Here is a 22,366-nt window from a genome sequence, read left to right as displayed (position 1 = left end):
TCGGTAGACCATAAAATTGAGAAAATACTCAGCAGATACTGAGGTACCTGGGAAGCTCAGAGTAATTCCTGCTAAGTAGAAGAAATTATCAACTCTATTTTTCACATTAAAATGTGTAAATACTTGAACCAAATAGTTTTTACAAGTACTATCTTTTCCCCTCAATTTAGCCAAATGGCTTTTTCAACAAATATTCTTACAAGACAAAACTTATCAAATATGATAGTAAACTTAGATGCCGCAAAATTGTACACCTTCTCAATTTCATTCTAGTATGGTACAGAATATAAAATTATCCAATTAACAAAAGGAGCAGCTCTTCGAAGGAAAGTCACTACAAATCTAGATACTTCCAAATGACATTTAACCACACCTTCTGCCACTGTCCACAGCCAATCATCATCATCTAGCAGCCATCTCAAGACAATCTTTAAAAGTATTTTCAAATAGATTCAGAAACTCAGTACTTAATTTTTCTTTTTTTAAATATATACTTTTTAAAATTTCATTGATAATGAAAGGATTTATTGAAAATTTTAAAAGCATTAACAGAAAATTAAATCACTATATAGTTGTAGGTTTACACCATATAATAAATTATAAAAACCCCTGTAGCAAGTCCAGTTTGGGACTGTCTCTGTGGGAGGACCACTCAGTCTTTATTTTCGACACACATTTCATGCATACCTCATCTATTTATTTCTCACTGACCTGCCTGGCCATTTCCTCTATCTCATAGCCTGTGACAGAGCCCATGGCATTACTGCATGGTTCACCAAGTGGCCAACAGGGACAACACCGCTAAATTGTTTTTCTAGCGCCGCTGGACACAGGAAGGATACAGCTTTTCCTAGTCAGTCCTGTCTCAAAGGAAGTGTTGGTTATTTTTAAGTGTAGAAAGAGTCTGAAAAGAAAAATGAGCTATGGATGATTGTCATTTAGACTTAACTCTAACTTAAAGGAAGACGTCAGTGTACAGTGTGTCTCACACTCTATTAGATGAGGCCGTGGTGAAACGTAGAACACAATGTGAACGTCTTCCACACCATTCCAACTAATTTAAATGCAACTATCAGGAACGCTTTACTAAAAATGGAAAACCTTGGGTAGATGGTAACCTCAGACGTCTCAGGCAAACTGAGTTCTATGGTCACCTTGCTTTAAGGTGTTTCCTTTCTGGCAGATCCATATTCCCCCAAAAAATGGTATTTGACTTAAAATCCTGGTTGAAAATAGTCTTATTTGATTGGCCTTGAATAGGTAAGAGAAAAATTTAAATTAGGATAAATATCAAGAACTATAAAATATTTGTATTCAAAATGAAAAATAGACCATCTTGTATGCACATTCCACCTTTGTTAAAAATACATCCAGAAGGGAGAGTGACTTCCCTCTCATTGCATGAGTGCACTTTGGAGGAGGATGACATACAGATCATGTGGTTCCTTCTAGTTTCTTTTTTTTGTTTGGTGTTTCATTGGGTACCGTTGTTGTTATTTTAACAGCAGCAGCGGATGCTCCACAGTCTTGAGGTCAACATTCAGACTCCTTAGCTTGGAACTCAAGACCCTTCATGATATGATCCCCATCTGTTGCTTCAGGGTTATCATCCTCGAGCTTCTCCTTTAGGTTCTTCCTTCTAGCCCAAGTACAATTTTCATTTCTTGTAACACGTTCCATGCCTCTGTGACTCTGCATATGTCGTTGCCTCTGCCGAAAGTCTGCCTTAGCCCGTGTCTTTTATTCATTTAGCAAGTATTTACTGAATGGTTGTGTTACTTCAAACTCTGTGCTGGGCATGGTGTGTCAGTTTGTTTTTAACGAGTAGATACATAAATGAATGAATGAGGCACCTTTATCAGTTTTAAGAATGGGCAGGCACTAGAGCGGGGTGAGGTGTAACATTCTAGGTATGAGGGATCACATGAGCAGATAGCATAGAAGCAGACTCAGAGATTTTTTTCCCTCTTTCTCCCTTACTCTTTGGTTTACTGCAGGAGAAAAGGACAAAACAAGAGTTGGAAAGTAGTCCTTACCTCATACCATTTAATTATTCTTACATTCCAGCTGATCACACCAGATGCCTCAATAGAAAGTAAAAAAGCAGACAATGACATGGTTCCAAATGGCAGAATCATGGGTAGAAATAGGACCATCTTCAAGGACAAGCTTAAATGTCACCTTCTCCAGGAAGCATTCCTTCATATGCAAACCTACTACAAAGGGTACGATCTCTCCCTCTTTTGTCTTCCATAACACTTTATAGCCACCATTTTTTAGCATTTATTTACTTTTATCTTGTATTTATAGTGATTTCTGGCTCCTTCTGGAGTCCTTACATACTTTAGAATATTGTGAGCTATCTGAGGACAAGGCACCAAACTCATTCATTTTTGCAGCGCCTGCCAACATGTCCTTAGTGTTTGGCAATTTGATTGGAAAATCTAATCTATTATTTGGATGCATTTTAGCTTAACCATTTTCACTCAGTTGCTTGCAAAACGTAGAACTATTATTTCTTATATGTGTATAACACTTTCCAGCCCCTTCTTTATTGGCCTCCAGCCACATCAGTTTGGTTCCTCAAGCACACCAAATTCTTTTCCACTTAATGTCTTTCACACAAATTGGTTCTTCTGCCTGAAACACTAGTCTTCCCCCCTGGTACATGTGTGTGGACACACACACACACCACAACGCCCCACACATACACCTTCTGCATAGCCAGGTCTTTCTCAACTGTCAAGCCTTTACCTAATTGTGAACTGCTCAGTGAGACTTTCCTGGACCACTATACAGCTAGCCCTTCAAATGCCCAGGTTCCTCGCATGCAGATTCAACCAACCTCGGATCAAAATATTCAAAGAAAAAAAATTCCAAAAAGTTCCAAAAAGCAAAACTTGAATTTGCCACACATAGGCAACAATTTTTATTGCATTTACATTTTATTTACAACTATTTGCATAACATTTACATTGTATTAGGTATTATAAGTAACCTAGAGATGATTTAAATTATAAGGGAGGATGTGCATAGGTTGCATGCAGATACTACACCATTTCATATAGAAGACTTGAGCATCCTCAAATTTTGCTATTCATGGGGGTCCTGGAACCAATTCCCTGTAGATCCCGAGGAATGACTCTGTTGACTCCCCTTTCCTCAGTATACTTTCCCATGCCATGATACTCCCCCACCCCTTCTTTCAGTGCATTTTTCAGTTTGTAACTATATACTTATTTGTTTGCCTCCTTGTTTATCATCTGTCTTTCCAACTATATTATAAGCCCCCTAATGGCCGATAAGCCTATTTTATTCACAAGTGTATATCCGGTGCTTAGCATAGTATTTGGCATATAGTTGGCACGCAACATATGCTTGTGAAAAGTATAAGCTTCAAAATGCTGTTACAAAACTTGCTGCTACTTCCAAGTCTTCCTGCAATCTGGAAGTTGGAGATGGGCAATGGAAACATTCCTATTTCACACAGAAGCATGCTAAACCATAAAGGAATGATTAACAACCAGCAGTGAATCTGTGAAGAAGCTGTTCTAACCTCCTAACTTGTAGCCCATTACCTACAACCCCAGGCCAGCTCTCCTGCCCTTTTCAAATGAGAAACAAAGTTAACAAGTGCCTTTAGCATGACTTTGACCAAGGACTGCTCAGGAGACACTTTGAGGGATCTCAAATGCCCACTTGGGCAAGCTGCCTTCTATCAGAAGCAGGCACGTGTTGTGGGCTCTGAAAGGGGAAACCTTCTCTGTGTCACAGCTGAAAGCAGCACTTTGGATATTTAAAGCAATCCCTCTTTTAAAAAATTAATGACCTGAAAGGGGAGAGAAGAAGCTGCCTATGTAATACGGAAAGAGGAGCTGAATGACCACAGCCCTGGTCCCTCTCCAAATGATGTCATCATCAGTCTAGATAATAAATTTGTAACAACGTGGCTGAAAGAGATGGGACACAATTTCAATATAAGTCAAAGGAGCTGGTGGCAGCAGAATCTAAAAGGAGGAATTTTTAAAATCTGTCTGGCCTATGGTTTTCTATTCCCTGGGTAATTAGATTATCCAGAGAGCAGAGCAGAAACCACAGTGAGCTCTGGCTCTAGGAGCCTGGATGTTCCCAGCCCATCAGAACAGGCCGAGTGGCCAGCGGGCCCTTCTCTGCTATGAGTCTGCTGAGCACGCCCTTCTAGTTTGAAAGGGGAGAAATGGGAGAACACTTGATTTGTTTTTTTCAGAAGTCAGCCAGTCACTTAACATGTATCATAAGACGTGATCCCAGAGAATGTTTTCCCTCACCGTAGAGGGCCATACCATCGTTCTTGTTCCTTTCAGGATCTGTTCCTGGTGATTTCTCCCTGGATTGGTCTGGAGTCTGCATCCCTTACCATGTTTATGTTGATCTTGGCTATATCACATATGCTTTAAATTACTCGAGGGTGTCTTGTTTTAAAGTATTTTTCATTTCATTCTTAGTGTCAGAATGCGATAGAGCTCAGTTATGGCGGCAAATCTAGTCCCAAGGTCTTATATGATCTACTGTCTAGCGATTCTCACAGATCCTCATAACTATAAATGTTTGATAAGAAAATGAATTAACGGGCTTCCCTGGTGGTGCAGTGGTTGAGAATCTGCCTGCCAATGCAGGGGACACGGGTTCGAGCCCTGGTCTGGGAAGATCCCACATGCTGCGGAGCGACTAGGCCCGTGAGCCACAATTACTGAGCCTGCGCGTCTGGAGCCTGTGCTCCGCAACAAGAGAGGCCGCAATAGTGAGAGGCCCGCGCACCGCGATGAAGAGTGGCCCCCACTTGCCGCAACTAGAGAAAGCCCTCGCACAGAAACGAAGACCCAACACAGCCATAAATAAATAAATAAAATTAAAAAAAAAAAAAAAAAAGAAAATGAATTAACAAATGTGTAAGTTTGTAAGAAGCACATCACCACCTCTTTTATGTCAACTCCAGTGCTTTCCTAGTCCCAAAGATAGACTGGCAGCCAGTGGGTCCATACGTTCAGGATTCAGCCATCTCACCTGGGCACTGGCAAGTCCACTTCTGTCTATTCCCATCTTCGTCCAAGCCACTGTCGCTTCTCTCCTGGCCGACTGCAGTAACCTTGTAAAGTTTCCCCACAGTCATACTTTTTTTCTTTGGTTTCCAACCGTCTTTTAATTTATGCATAATATATTCACATGTAGTAGAAAAGTTGTCTTTTTATTTGCTTAATTGGACAATACCAAAAAGGTATTCTACACGTTTTGTCACAAAAGGGGTTTTGCTTTTATCAGAAATGAATATTTTATATTTGTCTATGCCTTTGTTAAATTAACAGAGACATTATTGATACCTTCTAAACTAAAAGCAAAATCAGAATTTCAGGTAAACTAATCATAAAGATCATTAAAATAAAGCAGCCATAATGAAGGCCTCACGGTCATATTTGCTCCCCTCCATCACATTTTCCATAGCCAGTTTGGTTTTTTAAAATATTAATTGTTCTTTGTTACTCTCTTGCCTAAACACTTCAATGGTTACCCCCTGCTCCCTAGATAAGGACCAAGATCCTTCCATGAATGGCCCATAAAGCCCTGTGTGGTCTGTTATCTGTCCGCCTCTCCCATCTCTCCTTAAAGACCCATGGCTTCCTTGAGCACTTTCTTCAACCACACTGTCTTTTAATTTTCTTCATCATGCCTTGCTCCTTTTCATCTCTAAGACTTCACATTTACTGCTTCTTCCATCTGGAATGCCAGTGTATCCTCACTCACACCTGGTTAATTCTAATTCATGCTTAGCTCTCAAGTTACTGCGTCACTGAAGTCTTCTTTTTTTTAAAAAAAATTATTTATTTATTTGTGGCTGGGTTGGGTCTTCGTTTCTGTGCGAGGGCTTTCTCTAGTTGCGGCAAGTGGGGCCCACTCTTCATCACGGTGCGCGGGCCTCTCACTATCGCAGCCTCTCTTGTTGCAGAGCACAGGCTCCAGACGCGCAGGCTCAGTAATTGTGGCTCAGGGGCCCAGCTGCTCCGCGGCATGTGGGATCTTCCCAGACCAGGGCTCAGACCCGTGTCCCCTGCATTGGCAGGCAGACTCTCAACCACTGCGCCACCAGGGAAGCCCTGAAGTCTTCTTTTAACCCATTCCCTCAACCAAAATCAGTGTGCACGCGCGCGCACACACACACACACACACACACACACACAATAGCCTTTCTCACAATACCTTGGCATCTCCTCCCACTCAATAGAACCTTTTCCATTTATAACAGTGTTCGTTTCTATATGACCAATTGCCTAACTGATTGTAAGATGTGGACGGGGGGCTGTTCACTTCCCAGAGACTAGGGGGGAGCACATGATCAGTAAGCACTTGTCGAATGTGTAGAAGACAATTTGTCTCTGGTTTCATGACCCTGGGAAGTCAAAGTCATGAGTTCAGTTCTGAGGAGCCCAAGGACACACAGACCATACCCCTTAACAAAGATGCTGATAAAACGGAGGTTTGAAGAGGTTAAGGGCCTTGCCTGAGGTCACATAGTTTGGATTTAAAGCCAGGTCTGCCCAACTCCGTAATCTGTTTCTTTTACACTTCACCATAGGGCCTCATCTTCTGACTATTTAGACGTAGTTTCCCTGCAGCCTGGAAATAAAGCAACAATTCAGAGGACATACTTGGTGGATGTAGGACAGAAGTGTGATTCGTGGACATAGGAGGGAAAGTCATGGTGGAGAAGCGTTTCACAGAAGAAAGGGGGTCCTGTGTGACGGAGTGCAGGGAAGTTTTTTTCCCTCTCTGGTTAAGGTGTAAAAATATTTCTCACTGATATTTTCTTGACAGTAAAAACTGAGTTATGATGGTGTGTTAATAGGTAGAAATATTAGAACGCAGGGTGTAAGTTGTAAGAAAAAGCGAGATATCTGTCTTTGGAGTATCTTGCCAAATGGCTAGTGGAGAAAAGTTTAACTTCAGTTGAACATCTGGCGAAACTTTCTTCGCATCTGCAGCTTTCCCCTACCTACCCCCCCATACCCGCCTCAGTAAAGTTCTTCCTATGGAAATATCTAAAATTGGTAAGAAATCAAGTACTTAAAAAAAATCAAGCGACAGTTTTCCTTTTTTCACTTGTTTATATTCTTCCAAACCGTCTTAAAGAGAACTTCGTGAATTTAGTTTCTTAATGTTTTAAATGTTTGAAAAATTGTAAAATTGCATGAATAAGAAATATGCGTGAATGAATTAAGCTTACTACCACACCCTTGTGAGAGAAAGGATTTGCTTAGCAAATAAATAACTTTGATATTGTTGGAAAGAACGTTTAAACACCAAAAGAGAACAAGCTATTCACAAGCACTTTACATACCAACCCCTGAGAAGCTTATTACAAATCACCTGTCTTTTATTTACTAAGATATGTCCCTAGAGACACCTACTTGGCAACTCTAGTTTGAATTAATATATTTTCTTTAAAAGATAATCTGCATTTACTTTAAAACTTTGGGTGATTCAAAGCATTACAGATTCATACCGATAGATATGTATTAGTCAGAATTAGGAAAGCTTCAGAGTGTTTATGTAATGCCTTCTATTTGGAAGTCTGTTCAAGGGCTGCAGAATCTCAAGCTTCTTTTCTTTCTTCTCTGTCTCTTTTTTTCTGTGTCCCAGTTTCTAATGCATGACTCTGCTTACTGTAATTGAATGCTTGAATTTAGCAGAGAAGGTATACAGAGCAAAAATACATCAACAGCAAGAACAGCAGCAAAAATTGAAGTTGCCTATCGAATCTTAGAGTTCAATATTTTCGGTTCTAAAAAACTAACCAGCGTTTTTAAAAAATTTATCACAACACAGTGGTAAAATGTCAATTATGTGTGTACCATTGTGTAGGCACTGGAGAGATATAAGTATGTTCTAGATCTTCAAGAGTTTACTCTTGTTAGGGAAACAATATCTTGCAATGTATATTGATATAGATCAGTGGTGACTTTGCTCCCCCCGCCCCCAGAACATTTGGCAATGTCAGGAGAAATAGTTTGGTTGTCGCACTTGAGAAGGGGTACTACCGCCTCTAGCACTTAGGGGCCAGGGACGGTGCCCAGCATCCTGCAATTGCCAGGAGAGTCTCCCACAACAAAGAGTTATCCAACCAAGAATGTCAGTAGTGCCACAACTGAGAAACCCTGATGTAGATTTGATATCAGTTCACTAAAATATGAGATCCTTAGGTGTAGGACTCCTGTGGTCTTTAGCTCTGAATCTCCAGTGCCTAGCCAAGAGTCTTGCACATTTAAGCAGGTATTAAATGTCTGGTCGTTACATGAATGAATGGGTAAATGAAGAGCAAAATTGGGGCATGAAACAGAAAGACCACGAATCTCATCAAAAAAAAAAAAAAAACAAACAAACTAGCTATGTGGGTGAGAATCCTTTTTCATGTAGAAGTTAGTTTTCAGACCACTAGTACTACTGATACTTCCAAAATGGCTACCTTTTGTTGGGAGACCACTGTTCGCCAGATACTTTCATCATATGTGCCCAGAAATAAACCCCAGATATATAGCAGTTCTCCATATTCCCAGTGAGAAGATTAAGACACATTTGACCAGCTCGAAAATATTAATTTTAGTGATGTAGATTAAATAGTTAAATATCTACTTACGTAGTTGATTCACTTAGATACATTTAAAATTACATATTATATTAATATGTTAATTTAGAAATATGCTTTTTCCCCACACTCCTTTGTTTCGTAAAACAATTTTATTCAAACTTTAGACATGCATGTTTCCGTATTGCTCGGTCATTACATCACCTTTTAAAATTCCTTGCATCTAAGTTGTTTCAGATGTAGTAGTTTTTTAAACTATATATAATTCTATTCACTCATATTTTTTTCTCTAAGCCAAAGGCACTCATTTATGTATGATTACGAAAGGTTACTCTTTTCTTCCTATAGATAAAATTATTCAAGATTTTCACAATGGAACCACTTAGTGTATTGCTCTTAAAAGTGCTATCTACAGGACTTGTTTATATGCAAATCTTGCCTAAAAGACCATCCTCCCTCTCACCCCATTCTCCCACCCGCCTGTCCTCTCCACCCACACTTCACTCCCAGGATGGGGCAGTTACTAAATATGTGTTACATTCAATTGCCTTCTTTTGGTAACTGCTTTTGTTAGATGATTTCATAAGGATCCAACCCTAGCACTGATCAAGGTAGTTACAGGATAATGAGCCTTCCCCAAACAAAATTGGTTATGCAAAATATAGTAACTGAGAGAACATTGTAAGCCCTCAAATGAAAGGCGATTCTACTTTATGGGGCACAATTTTGAGGGGAAAACTCTTACCTGTTATTGAGACATGTACAGTGTAGTTCCCCCTTATCCGCGGAACATACATTCCAAGACCCCCGTGAATGCCAGAAACCACAGATAGTACCGAACCCTATGTACACTATATTTTTCCAGCATTACTCTGCACTTTAGGGCCATTATTAAGTAAAATGAGGGTGACTTTGAATGCAAGCACTGTGATACTGCAACAGTCAACCTGATAACCAAGTTGGCTACTAAGTGACTAATGGGTGGGAAAGGCTGAACAAAGGGATGATTCAGGTCCTGAGAAGGGCAGCTTGAGAATTCATTGTGCTATTCAGAACTATCGCAAATTAAAACCTATAAATTGTTTATTTCTGGGATTTTCCTTGTAATATTTTCATACTTTGGTTGACTAGATAACTGAAACCATGGAAAACAAAACCTTGGATGAGTGGGGACTACCGTACAGTGCATTTTCTCACTGAATCCCAACAGCAACCCCAGTTTTCCTTGTTATTTGTATCCCATCCTTATGAAGCTCAGTGTTGTGGTCATGCAGGGTCCAGGCCATGTGGCTAATAGGAGCTAGACCACAACCCACACCCAGGTCTCTTAGGCCTCAAAGACGAACCTACTTATCGTTTACCCAAACAAGTTTTCGTGAGTGGAAACCAACTGGGAAGGTGTTGCAGGGGAAAGGCAAAAACATAAGCAAAGGAGAAAAAGTAAAAATTCCCATGACACTTCTTCTCCTAAGTTCAATTTCCTTTCCAGTTGATGTCTAAGGCATTTGCTAAAATGAGTAATATTTTTTCTGATTTTGTACATTAGACATGATTAATTTAACACTCCTTAGAAGTTAAGAAAGATTCCTAAGAAAGGTTAATTAGGATCTAGGTACTGAATGCCATGAACTCTGGTAGTCAGAGTTAGGCAAAAATATTTAAGGTTTCCATTTTAAAACTAAACACACAAAAATAAAATTTTAAAACAAATTCAAGCAACTAAAATATCACTTTCATCAAAAGTCTTTGAGTAATTTTTTTCCAATGATAAGACTATTGGTTACAGCCTTCCTGAATGTGATTTGAGTTGTAGGTTTCTTCATCAATAAAATTACTAAACCGCCGTGCCTGGTGTGAGGTTGGAGGAGATAAAACATTTGAAGCACAGTGCATTAGGCCTGGTTCACAGAAAGCAGTCAATCAAAGTTAGTTCCTCTGCCTTTGTTCTGTTCTTCTCTGATCACTTCAACATTTAGCCCAATAGTAATACTTGAGGAAGAGCAGCAGAGATGAGGCTGAAGATGTTGTGATGGTTATAAATGGGAAACAAAAAAAGAGTTAACATTGATATCTTTGTGTACTACAGTGTTTGCATTGATGTTAGTTATAATTTAAAGAAAATCTTAGAGGTCTAACCTGACTCCAACCTAGTATCTGAAGCTCAGTTATGGAGCTGCACTACCTTCAAAACTCCACTAGACCCATTGGATCCTGGTTTCCAGTTCCATGCTGCTTAAACCTGGCCATAGTCAACCAGCAGAAGGCAACACAGCTTCCTTTCTAAATCCCACCACAGATTGGCAAGCGTGTTACGTTTGATGAATTTCAGATGTGTTTGAGGCAATGGTGATGAAAGACAAAACAAGACCATTGAGTTGGTAGCAAAAGGTCCTCAGAGGATACATCAGTTCCTTAAATGCAGTAAAGTAAATGTTGCCATTGGTCTGTAATAATTAAGAGGACACAGTTGCTGGAAAGGGTCTTAGAGATTACCTTTCCAACACAGTTGTAATGCAGATGGAAGAACAGAGGTCCAGAAAAGAGGAAAGACTCGCTCAGGGTTGCACAGTGAATCATGACAGAACAAGAACTAGAATTCATATCTCTTGGGTCTCTAGTAACTAACCAGATAGAAATACATGGATACATACATACATAACCTATTCCTTAAGAAAGCACTCTTAGGGCACTCATAATTTCACTTTGACATCTTTGCACAAAGGCTGTTGTAGCGTTATGACCTAAATAGGAAAAAAGTGACATCACCTCTAGGACATCTGCCCCTAGTAGGTAGCATCTAAGACCCTTGCCAAGGACACCTCCAATCTCCTTGGACATGCTGGGTCAGCTACTTGCTTGGCTGACATCAGCCTGACTCACACCTTCAGAAGTGGCAAGATGTGCACGGTAAGGAATGAAACAAACTCAGGGTCAAAGCTAGGTCAAGTTTTCCAAAATCATCCCCAAACCCCTTTAGCTAATTGGAAACTGCTGCAGAGAGCCTACCTCTACTCTACAGCTGAGCAACAAAAATGCCTCCAGTGGAGACTTTACCTCCCAGAGGTGAGCTGAGATCATTTCTGGCAATGTAGCGCTCCCTGTTTATTTTCAGATCAAGACAGTGGAGCTCATTGGTTGACTGCTGGGCACACACAAATCATTTGGAGCTATAGCTCTGAAAAAATGTCTTCTAAATAAGTGTCCTTTAATCTGTTTCTGTCAGCATTAATAATATGACGTCTACCAAGCTCTGCTTTATTGTTCATGTACACATGTATGTGTGTGCTTCTGTGTGTTGAAGGGACATGTGTAGAATAGAGATTGGCCCTGGAAGACACTTAGTAATTGTCACTTCTTTTTCATTCATAGATTTATTCAGGTATCTTTAATAAATAACTATTGTGTTTTACCACATGACATTACCGTGAACTGTTGGCTAAAATAAAATAATCAATAAAATCATTTCCATTATTAAACAAGCAAGTATTTACTGACTGCTTTCTGTATAGTAGACATTGTACTAAATCCTCGGGACATACCGTCAAATGAATAGAGTCCCAGGAACAGAAGAGGACATAACCTAGTGAGGGAGGGAGCTGTATAAAGAAAAAGGATAATACAGTATGGTCAGTGATAGAAGAAATGCTGCATAAAGTGCTGTGTGAGCAGAGAGAAATGAGCAATTAATTCTGCCCAGGGAAAGTAGGGGAGGATTCCTGGAGCAGAGGACAACTGACCTGGGGTTTCCCAAGGGTTAGGAGGAACAAAAGGATAACAAAAGAGTTTTTCAACCATAGGAAACAGACCTCACCTTCTTTCTCTGGAGGATTGAAGCTTCCTGGAAAAGGGAGTCTGAGAAAGCCCTTGGAGATGCCCTAGCTGACCCATGGCCAAAAAGAGAACCTCTATGTCTCTAGCCCTCTCGGTTTGGGCATCTCTCATGAATCCAAAAATTGCTGCTGTAGGAAAAAAAAAAAAATGAAGGAACCCGTGTGGGTTTGGAAGGTGCTTTCCCTCTGAATCACTGCTCTACAACACCCAAGCAGGACTTCAGGCAGGGGCAGAGTGGGTTTCCCTAGACCCAGCCAAAGTAAAGCTTTTTCAAACCTAAGATTTAGAGGAGAAAAATGAAGACTTTGTGTGTATGATGCTGGAATAATCAACCTCACCTTTCTAAACTCAGTAGTGCTGTTAGTATATAGACCCCAAAGGACTTGGAACAGTAGCAAAGCTGTTGGGGTGCCCAGGAGCAGGATTCTAGAATTAAGAAAGCTGTGGGTTGAGCCCCAGCCTGAGATTTTAAAGGCCTTTGTTCCATTATCAGCTCTGCCACTCGCTGTCTGGTCTTGAGAAAATGGCATTGCCTTTTCTAGACCTCACTTTTCCCTAATAAGATGGTAATTGGATTACGCCTTCTTGTGTGATTCTTAAACTTAGGATTCTAAGAGTCTGTTTAGACATGTTTGCAGCCTAATGGATCTCAGTAGATTTGGACCCTTCATTGGAAAGTCAACCATTTTGGCCAGATCATGATGGAAGCTGTCTATACAAGAGGCTGGTGAACCCACGCCTTCACAGAGAGGGACACCCCTCAGTGACTGCGGTAGATTGCATTATTTGTCTATAATTTTTCCTTGCCTCCCTGACTTTGCTATCCTTCTCCAGAAGTATTCTCCCTGGACCCACTGTCTTGGGCCAAATTTTATGACTTACTGGGGACAGTGGAATGTGGGCAGACGTAATAGTATGTCAGCCTCAACCTGTGACCTTAAGAGGCATGGCAAATTTATGCCAGCTTTTTGGAGCTTCTTCCCTCTGCCAGGAGATCAGCATGCCCCAGAGAGCCATTGCTTCTTCAGTCTGGGTCCTGGCATGAACATTTTGGAGCTGACCTGAGCCCATCCTTAAGCCTAGAGCCCAGCAGAGCCCAGTAAAGCCCTGCCATATGATGATACACAGATTACTGTATATACTGCAACTGAGTTGCATCAACTGTGTACCTGCTGGCCTGGAATATGTTTTCATTGTTTTAACCCACAGAGAATGGGGATTGTTTGTTATGGAACAGCATTATTTCAGCCAAAAGCTGGCTAGTGTGCTGATCCTCTTTGGATTAGACTCCGTAGATGGCCCTGCAGTGCTGTGGAGTAATGCACTGTATTAGTTTCCTATAGCTGCTGTAACAAATATTAGTGGCTTAAACAACACAGTTATCTTACAGTTCTAGAGGTCAGAAGTTTGAAATAAATTCCCCAAGGCTAAAATCAAGGTGTTGGCAAGACTGTATTCTGTCAGGAGGCTCTAAGGAAGAATCCATTTCCTTGTCTCTTCTGGATTCTAAAGGCTGCCCGCATTCCTTGGCTTGTGGCTCCCTTCCTTCATCTTCAAGGACAGCAGTGTTCTTGTCACATTGTCGTCTCTCTGATTCTCTTTTTCTGCCTCCATCTTCAAGTTATAAGGACCTTTATGATTATGTTAGGTCCATGCAGATAATTCAGGATAATCTTATCTCAAGGCCAGCTGATTAGCAACCTGAATTCCATCGACAGCATTAGTTCCTACTTACTGTATAACCTAACATGTAGAAAGGTTCCAGGAATTAGGAGGTGAGTGTGTTTGGGGGTGTAGGGAGGACATTATTCTGCCTGACACAGGAACCGTTGCTAATCCTGTGCTCATAGAAAGACAAGAGTGCTAAAAAGAAATGATACAAATGAACTTATTTACAAAACAGAAACAGACTCACAGACTTAGAGAACGAACTTATGGTTACTGGGGGGAAGGGTAGGGGGAAGGGATAATTAGGGAGTTTGGGGTTGACATGTACACGCTGCTCTATTTAAAATGGATAACCAACAAGGACCTACTGTAGAGCACAGGGAACTCTGCTCAGTATTATGTAACAACCTAAATGGGAAAAGAATTTGAAAAAGACTAGATGCATGTATACATATAACTGAATCACTTTGCCATGTACCTGGAACTATCACAACATTGTTAATCAACTGCAATCCAATATAAAATTAAAAGTTAAAAAAAAAAAAGACAAGAGTGGAGGGATCATTTGCCTTGTGGCTCCTGCTGATTCCTCCAAACCCCATCCTATAAACCAAACCAAAGACTAGGTATAGGAAATGTTTTTGGTGCCCCACATTATATACCTTCAACCTCTTACCTTAGTGTGACTGTGATGGATCGTTCTGTGCATTTTGATTTCAACCCGCCTCAAGGGTACACTACCAACTTCTCCACATTTCTCCCTTATGGCCTCTTCTGGAACTACGGAAGCCTGCTCAGTTCCTATGCAGACATAGCCTTCACTGGCTGGGTGGAAGCTGATGAATAAATGCCCAGCCTTCTGGGAGGACATGGACGGGGAGGCTCAATTCACATGGTTTCTAGAAGGGTCTCAGCAGGACTATAATAATCCTCAGCTCAGTAACCCCCATTGATTAGCTTTTCCTTATTCTCTGTCTCTCTCTCTCTCCCCCCACTCTTTATCCTACTTTCTGGATCACCTCCCAAATAAACTGCCTAACACCCAGACCTTATCTTAGACTCTGCTTTGCAGGAAACCAAGCTGATACTCCATATTTGGTATTGGCTGTACAACCATGCCTCAGGGTTGAAAGAACCCTAACCAACACCCAGTCTAACTTGTGTAGAAATATCTAGACCAGCTCTTGTGATTCAGGAAGGCCGTCTAGTCTGTAACATCTCTCAGCAGAGGTTGTGCAGTCTCTGCTTATGTACCTCCAGGGATAGGAAAAATCACTCTTTCCTCACGTTGTCTCATGAGGCAAACCATCCTAATGTAAGACAGCTATCAGTAAGAATGTGCTTCCCTGAGAAATTCTCTCATGACTCCTAGTTTAGTTTTAGTAATCCTTCTGTAATGTCATATATTCTTTCTTATAAAAATGCTCAGAGACTTAGAGACCAAAAAAACAATGCAAACTAAAACTTTCCTTCTTCATATTAAGCCTAGGGCCTTCAACAGTACCACACAAACTCAAATATCCTTACAATTGATGAAATCCTCTTTGCCAATATACTTAAAACTTCATAGCTAAGGGGAACATAATATTTCATGAGTAAGCAAGGTAAATTGGTATCAAAAGCTGGGTTCAAAAGTCAGCTGTGTCACTTGTTACTTCTGTGTGCATGAGGAAATAAGTGTCGCTTGCCAAGCCTCAGTTTCTTCATCTGTAAGATGGGGATAATGAGACTCCCCTCAGAGGGTTGTCATGAGAAGAAAATCTATTAACACATGAACTACCTGGAAAAAGCTCTGAAATGTTGTCATTGTTCATACAAATGATTCAGTTGTTCAATTTCAGCTCTGCCTCTAACCAAGCAACAAAACACCTTCACAATAAACATGGAAGTAGAGCCAAATTTATAATAAATTATGTCTTCACTTCTAAATGACTAAGATATTCTGTACTGAAATGACAAAGACCATGGTGAGTTATAGTACTACATTCCTACTGCACCTTTGTTTTGTTTGGTTACGGATGCTATGAATCAACTTTATTACATGGGACCAAATGTTCCATGTCCTGACACTTTTCAGTCTACAAATCCTGGTCCTTGCCACCCTTGTCCATGTACCGCTTCCCTTATGTAATAACAGTACAGCAAATTTCCCTTGATGTTATCTCACAGCAAAGAAAAATGGACTTGGTGAACTGGTGTCAGAAAATGGGTTGAGAATCTGAGGCAGAACAGTATTTGCCAGTGGTGCAGCAAGTACAAGGGCCCTGAGGCTGACCTTGGCCTGTTCAGAGTAGCACAAACACTGGTGTGTCTCTAGGGAACCAAGTAAGGGGGATCGTGGTAATGGATGAGAACAGAGAGGTTAGCAAGAGTCTGATTCTATGGGGCTTTTTAGGATATGGGGAAAAGTTCATAGTTTATTTTTAGTAAGATGAGAAATTTTGGGAGGTTTTTGAAGGGGAGTAACATGATCTGATTTCTGTTTTTTAAATCATGAAGTGTTGATAATTGACGGTGGAGAGGGAGAGTGTCCCAGGGAGACTGGTTAGAAGGCTGTTACAGTAGTCCATGCGAAAGATGATGGTGGTTTGGAATAGCATGGTAGTGGTAACAACAGTTGGATTCAGGACATACTTTGAAAGTAATGCAGTTAAGATGTGGGTCGAATTGGACATAGATTGTTAGGGAATAAGAGGAATCAAGAATCACTCCTACATTTTGAGCCTGAGCCATGGGGAACATGGCACCATTTCGGTGAAAGTGGAAAACTATGTAGAAGCCATGGGGATGTGGTACAGAGGGAGGGCAATGGAAATCAGAAGTTCAGTTTGGGACGTATCACATGGGAAATGTCCTTTAGATATTCAACTGTAGGTATCATTTATGTAATTAAAGGGTTGAATCTGCGGATAATTGGTGAGGTCACAGTATGAGAAAAGAAAATGTGGGACTCATCAGCATATACATGGCATTGAAGGCCCATAAAGTCAATGGGACCACCGAGTGGTGGAAGTGTTCCTAAAGTAGGGGAGGGCCTGACACTGAGACCCAGTCTCCCCAGGTGTGGAAGTGGAAGAGGAAGCCTGTAAAGGATGCTGAGAAAGAGGGGCCAATGAAATAGGAGGAAACTGAGAGCGAGTAGCAACCTGTATGCAAACTGGAGGAAGTATTTCAAAGAGAAAGTAAGTGACAGAGTCAAATGATGCTGATAGAATAACTAAGAATAACTAAAGTGGCTGAGAGCCCATATAATACACATTACCATATCAATGTGCCCTGCAAAAAAAAAAAAAAAGACCTCTAACTTTATTGAATGCATTTCCCAAATTGATTTGCCCAAACCATATTTTTCTAGTTAATATCAGTTACCATGCCTGGAATACTCAGTTCATAAAATGATGTTGTAGATACAAGGAAAGGAGAAGGACTGATCACCTGTGACTCCCGTTCCCAACTCTCTCCCCTTCCTTTTAAGAGAGATCCATGAAAATTGTAAAGGGCAAGATGGCGTGCATCCTTGCAAGTGTGGGTAGCCTTTTGGTCTGACGTCAGTTAGGCAAGGCCTGGTTTCTTGGGTATGAGAAGACATCACATATGAAAATAAAGCCACAAGCAAAATCCAAACCACAGCATTCAGAGGTTTTCTTGTCACAAGCCAGGTCCGAACGTTGGCAGTGCTACTCCAGAGGACCTGATGCAGCGTGGGCAAGACCTTGCCTGGCCTCAGTACTACCCTCCCTTCCCGGAGTCCACATTCCAGCGTTACTTCAAGAGAAGTGTCAGAAAAGATTTTTCTTTTCCAGATCATTGGCATGTGTTTGCTCAGATCTATTTTGAGGGCATTAGCTCAACATTGCTGTCTTTTCTTCCCAAAGAATTAAGAAGAGTATTTCAAAACCACATTTCTTTTCTCTCTCTCTCCCTCTTTATTCCTCTGTTCTCCCTATTTTCTGTCCTTGCTCCTCTGTCCTTCTTTCTTCCTTGACCTACTTGAGTTTGGCATGGATTTTATCTGTCATGGCGTGGAAAAGGCTGTTGGTGCCCAGGACTTGCTCCACTGCATTGCTGACCCTTGGCTTTCTTAGCATTCATTTACATTGCAAACCAGAGAAGCTGCAAAGGATGTAGAAACTTCTGTCAACCAACTCAATGCAAAGCTCGTGCTTACTGATCGCATCCTATATATTAGGCAGGATCTTTGTTGAAGAAAAAAGGGAAAAAGATGGGCAATTGCTGAAAGTATGAGATAACATGTTTTCCTTGCCAATAGCTATCAAAAGGTTCTTACTGAATCCATACAACCACCCTGTAAGGGCAGCATCATTATCCACATTTTATAGGTCAGGGCACTTAGGCATATTGACGTGAGGGGACTTGCCCAAGATCAGTCAGAAGTGGTCCATCAGCCCAGGCCTTCCTTTCTCTATGGACCAAGGTTTGCACTTGAGCTGACTCCGTAAGGGATGGAGAGAGAAGCAGGAAAACAATGATTGTCTTCTATGAGGAAGGATAGTTTATTTAAGAACACAAATAAATATAAGATGCAATACCTCTACCTTTTTGGTAAAAATCAGCTTTAAGCACATCCCTCTTCTTTGTTTGTTTTTACATGATCCCTATCTACCAGGCACTAGGCTGGACACTTTGCACGATCCCTGAAAGTCAGAACAACCTTGTCATGTAATACTTTTAGGTAAAAAGAAAATGCATACTGTTTTCCTTTCTCCTTTCCTTTCTTCCTTTTGTTAAAATTCCCCTCTAAGGTACGCAGTGACACAGAATATTTTAATGATCATACTGGCCATAGACACACATACCTTAGAAGAGTATCAGCATTTACTCCCAACTTCTTTTTCCCAGATTGGAAAAAAGTTATCATTGTCCCCATTTGACACCTTAAAAAAAAACATATATACTGAGGATGGCATGAAAAGAACCTGTCTCATCATCTTAAAACATCTCCAATTTTTTTTCCTATTTCTCAGCCAGAAGTTCTCCCTAATTTGGCATCGCAAAATGAACAGGAATGTAGGAGGAAGCTTTTATTTCTCCTAGAAAATATGATCTGCTCCTGTTTTGAATCACCTTCAAAAAACTAGATATTTGGTCCTACAAAGTTGTGTTTCCACTGCAAAATATGGGGACGTTTACATATTGGTGAACTGCAGTAAATATTAGATTCTTTCAGCTACCTTGTTTCTCAGCTCCTACCAGCAGCCTCGGTACCAGGCCAGTCCATATTTTAATCCAAGGCAGCTAGCCACTGTGCCTTCCAGGGGCCCTACTCAACCTACCCAGAGAAGGACGGAGGTGACCTCCTACCCACCCCATCTCACGAAGGGCTATGCTCTTAGTGAGTGTATGATACCCTGGTCTTTCACGCATTCCCTCCTGGCTTCAGAAATGAGGCAAAGGGATCAGATATGACTATGGAATGAATCTGAAGTGGCAAAAAATAAGAAACCCATACACTCACTCACACACACACACGCACACACAAACGTACATCAGCAGTCCAAGTTGTTTTTGGTAAGTTGCTTATAGCGTAGTCATTTATCAAGACATCTATTATGCACACACCTAGAGAAGAATGAAAGTCATGAGCTTATTCTTTCAGGAGTCCAACTAATCCTTCTTTAGTGGCTGGTACAAAGACTTGTTCCTCTCCCATCAGTTTTGGGCTCTGAAGGGCACTTACGTGTTCCACTGAATTATACCGGATATATTAAATTAATTCTATTTACCAGCTTATCCTCTAAATCTTTAACCCAGCCCTGATACATATGCATTCACTGGTATAAATGACTTCAAGCAATTTCAGAGCTTGCTTGCTGGAGCCGTAGCTACATTGAAAGGTGATCCAGGCTCTGACCTTACTGCATTCCTCAATGTTAAATAATCGGCTAAATGGTTACAGCCCTTTTGCAAAACGGGGTAGTGCATTCTCTTCTTACCCCCTCCCACTCCATTGCTAGCTTGGAATTTGCCTTCAAACCAACTGCAGGACCCATGAACTGTAATGGGCAAAAACAAGAGATGTGAGCAGCAAGGTCTCCACTGAAGACTGAATGTAAAGGAAATCCAGGAATGCTGTTTCGAAATCCTGCCTTTGCCCTTATTGTCCCCTAACCCCTACCCATCTACCTGGCATATGCTCACTTTCACTCTGTTTTCTAGGAAGCTTTTCCTACCCACACACCACGGCTCTACTTAAGTGCCTCTTCATTTTCTTACAGTATCTAGTGCTCACCTCTATCAAAAATAATCACAACAATAGTAGTACAGTTAGTCCCCGTTCCGAGAGCGCGTTCCGAGAGTTCCGTTCAGAGAGCGTGTTCATAAGTCCAATTTGTTCGTAAATCCAACAAAGTTAGCCTAGGTACCCAACTAACACAATCAGCTATATGGTACTGTACTGTAATAGGTTTATAATACTTTTTACACAAATAATGCCTTAAAAACAAACACAAAAAATAAAGAAAACATGTTTAATCTTACAGTACAGTGCCTTGACAACAGCTGGCATACAGAGGCTGGCATCAAGTGAACGGGCAAGAAGAGTTACTGACTGGAGGAGGGAGAGGTGGTGGGAGATGGTAGAGCTGAAGGAGCGTCAGCAGTAGGAGACAGAGGTCCAGCTGCAATTTCACTCATGTCTGATGTTGATGGAACGCACGTTCCAGGTCTTTGAAAGTTTGCAACTCGAAGTTTTGTTTGTAGGGGACTTACTGTAGTAGCTAACATTGAGTCTTTACTATATGCCAGACACTTTTCTAAATGCTTTATAAATATTACCTTACTTAATCCTTGTTACTACACTATGAGGCAGGTATTAGGCTTATCCCAGCTTACGTATGGGACAACTGAGGCACAGAGTAGTTCAGTAACTTGTTCAAGGACACAAAGCTGGTAGGAGGTAGAACTAAGACTAGACCCAAGCAAGCGGTCTAATTCAAGTATAACAACTAATACTGTTGAGTGCTAGTTATGGGCAAATGTTCAGTTGTCTATGTGCTTTATCCCATTTCATTCTTCAGGAAGTCACGTGCAGTAGTGATGGCATAGTAGACCCATTTTACAGATGCAGAAGTACCATGATGGATTTGAGTCCATATAGTGAGTAAGTCTAGATCCAGGATTCAAATTCAGGTTCTCTGTTCCTAAAGCCCAAGCTTTCCATCACTATGCCTTAATATACAGTTTTGTAATTGCTTATTTATTTTTCAGCTTGTGCACAAGCTTTCCTTGTGCACAAACTCAATAAGATTTCATTTTTCTGTACTGACCCCCCCCCCCCAACACAATACCTACGATGTGCCTCTTTTTATAAATGTTTACTATACTCACATGACATGAATATATTTTGAGGCTAGCCCTGTCAATTTACATCATCAGGGGATAGAGAACTTCATGGGGCAGGAGACCATGGGTCTTAGCTTTGTCCATGTGTTTGCTCTGTTCTACCTTTCTGAAAGTTGGTGAGCATGTAGAAATCTCCATCCCCTCCTTTCCCATGAAAGTGCATAAGATCTGCGTGGTGGAGCTCCAGTGTACATTACAGGGCTAGGCTGGTGTAGTATGACACTGATATCTCCCGGTATCGAGGGCGGTTTTTTGCGTGTCATGCCAGAACTGCACCAAGCGGTTACAGGTAATCAGAGTAGACTTCAGAAGAGCAAAAGCTGTAGAGTCAGAAAGTTCTACATTTGAGTCTATTTTTGGGGTATCTTACTCTGGAGAAATGACTTAACTTTGCTATGCTTTGCTTGCTTGTATGAAAAATGAGTAGTACTTACCTTATAATATCCCAGGATGATTAAATGAGATTATATTCATTAAGTACTTGACACAGTGCCAGGCACTTCATAATCTCTCAGTAAGAGGTAGCGATTATAATGAATATGGCTAGGCCATCTTTGCTTTTCTTCTACTCACCTCTTGGCCATTTTCTTTGCTCTCATATGCCCAGTTGTAGTCAACGTGTTGTTCTATGAATATTTGCAAAACCTTTTATTAATGAGAAGCGAGAAACTTTCAGTAATAACCTTGTATTCATGGAGTCCTTGCTGTGTGCCAGGCGCTGTGCTGAGTACTTGACACAGGTTAACACACTTATTCCTCACCACACCCTATGAGGTAGGCACGGCAGTTTTCCCCATTTTACAGATGAGGAAATAAAGGCTAAGAAAAGCTAAGCAGCTGGCCCAAGGTCATGCAGTTAGTAAGCGGCAGGAAAGGGATTCTAACTGAGGC

Source organism: Eschrichtius robustus, chromosome 10 (genome assembly GCF_028021215.1).
Source record: "Eschrichtius robustus isolate mEscRob2 chromosome 10, mEscRob2.pri, whole genome shotgun sequence".
Classification (NCBI taxonomy): Eukaryota; Metazoa; Chordata; class Mammalia; order Artiodactyla; family Eschrichtiidae; genus Eschrichtius; species Eschrichtius robustus.
The sequence above is the reverse complement of the archived record's forward strand: the minus strand, read 5'-3'. Positions refer to the sequence as shown.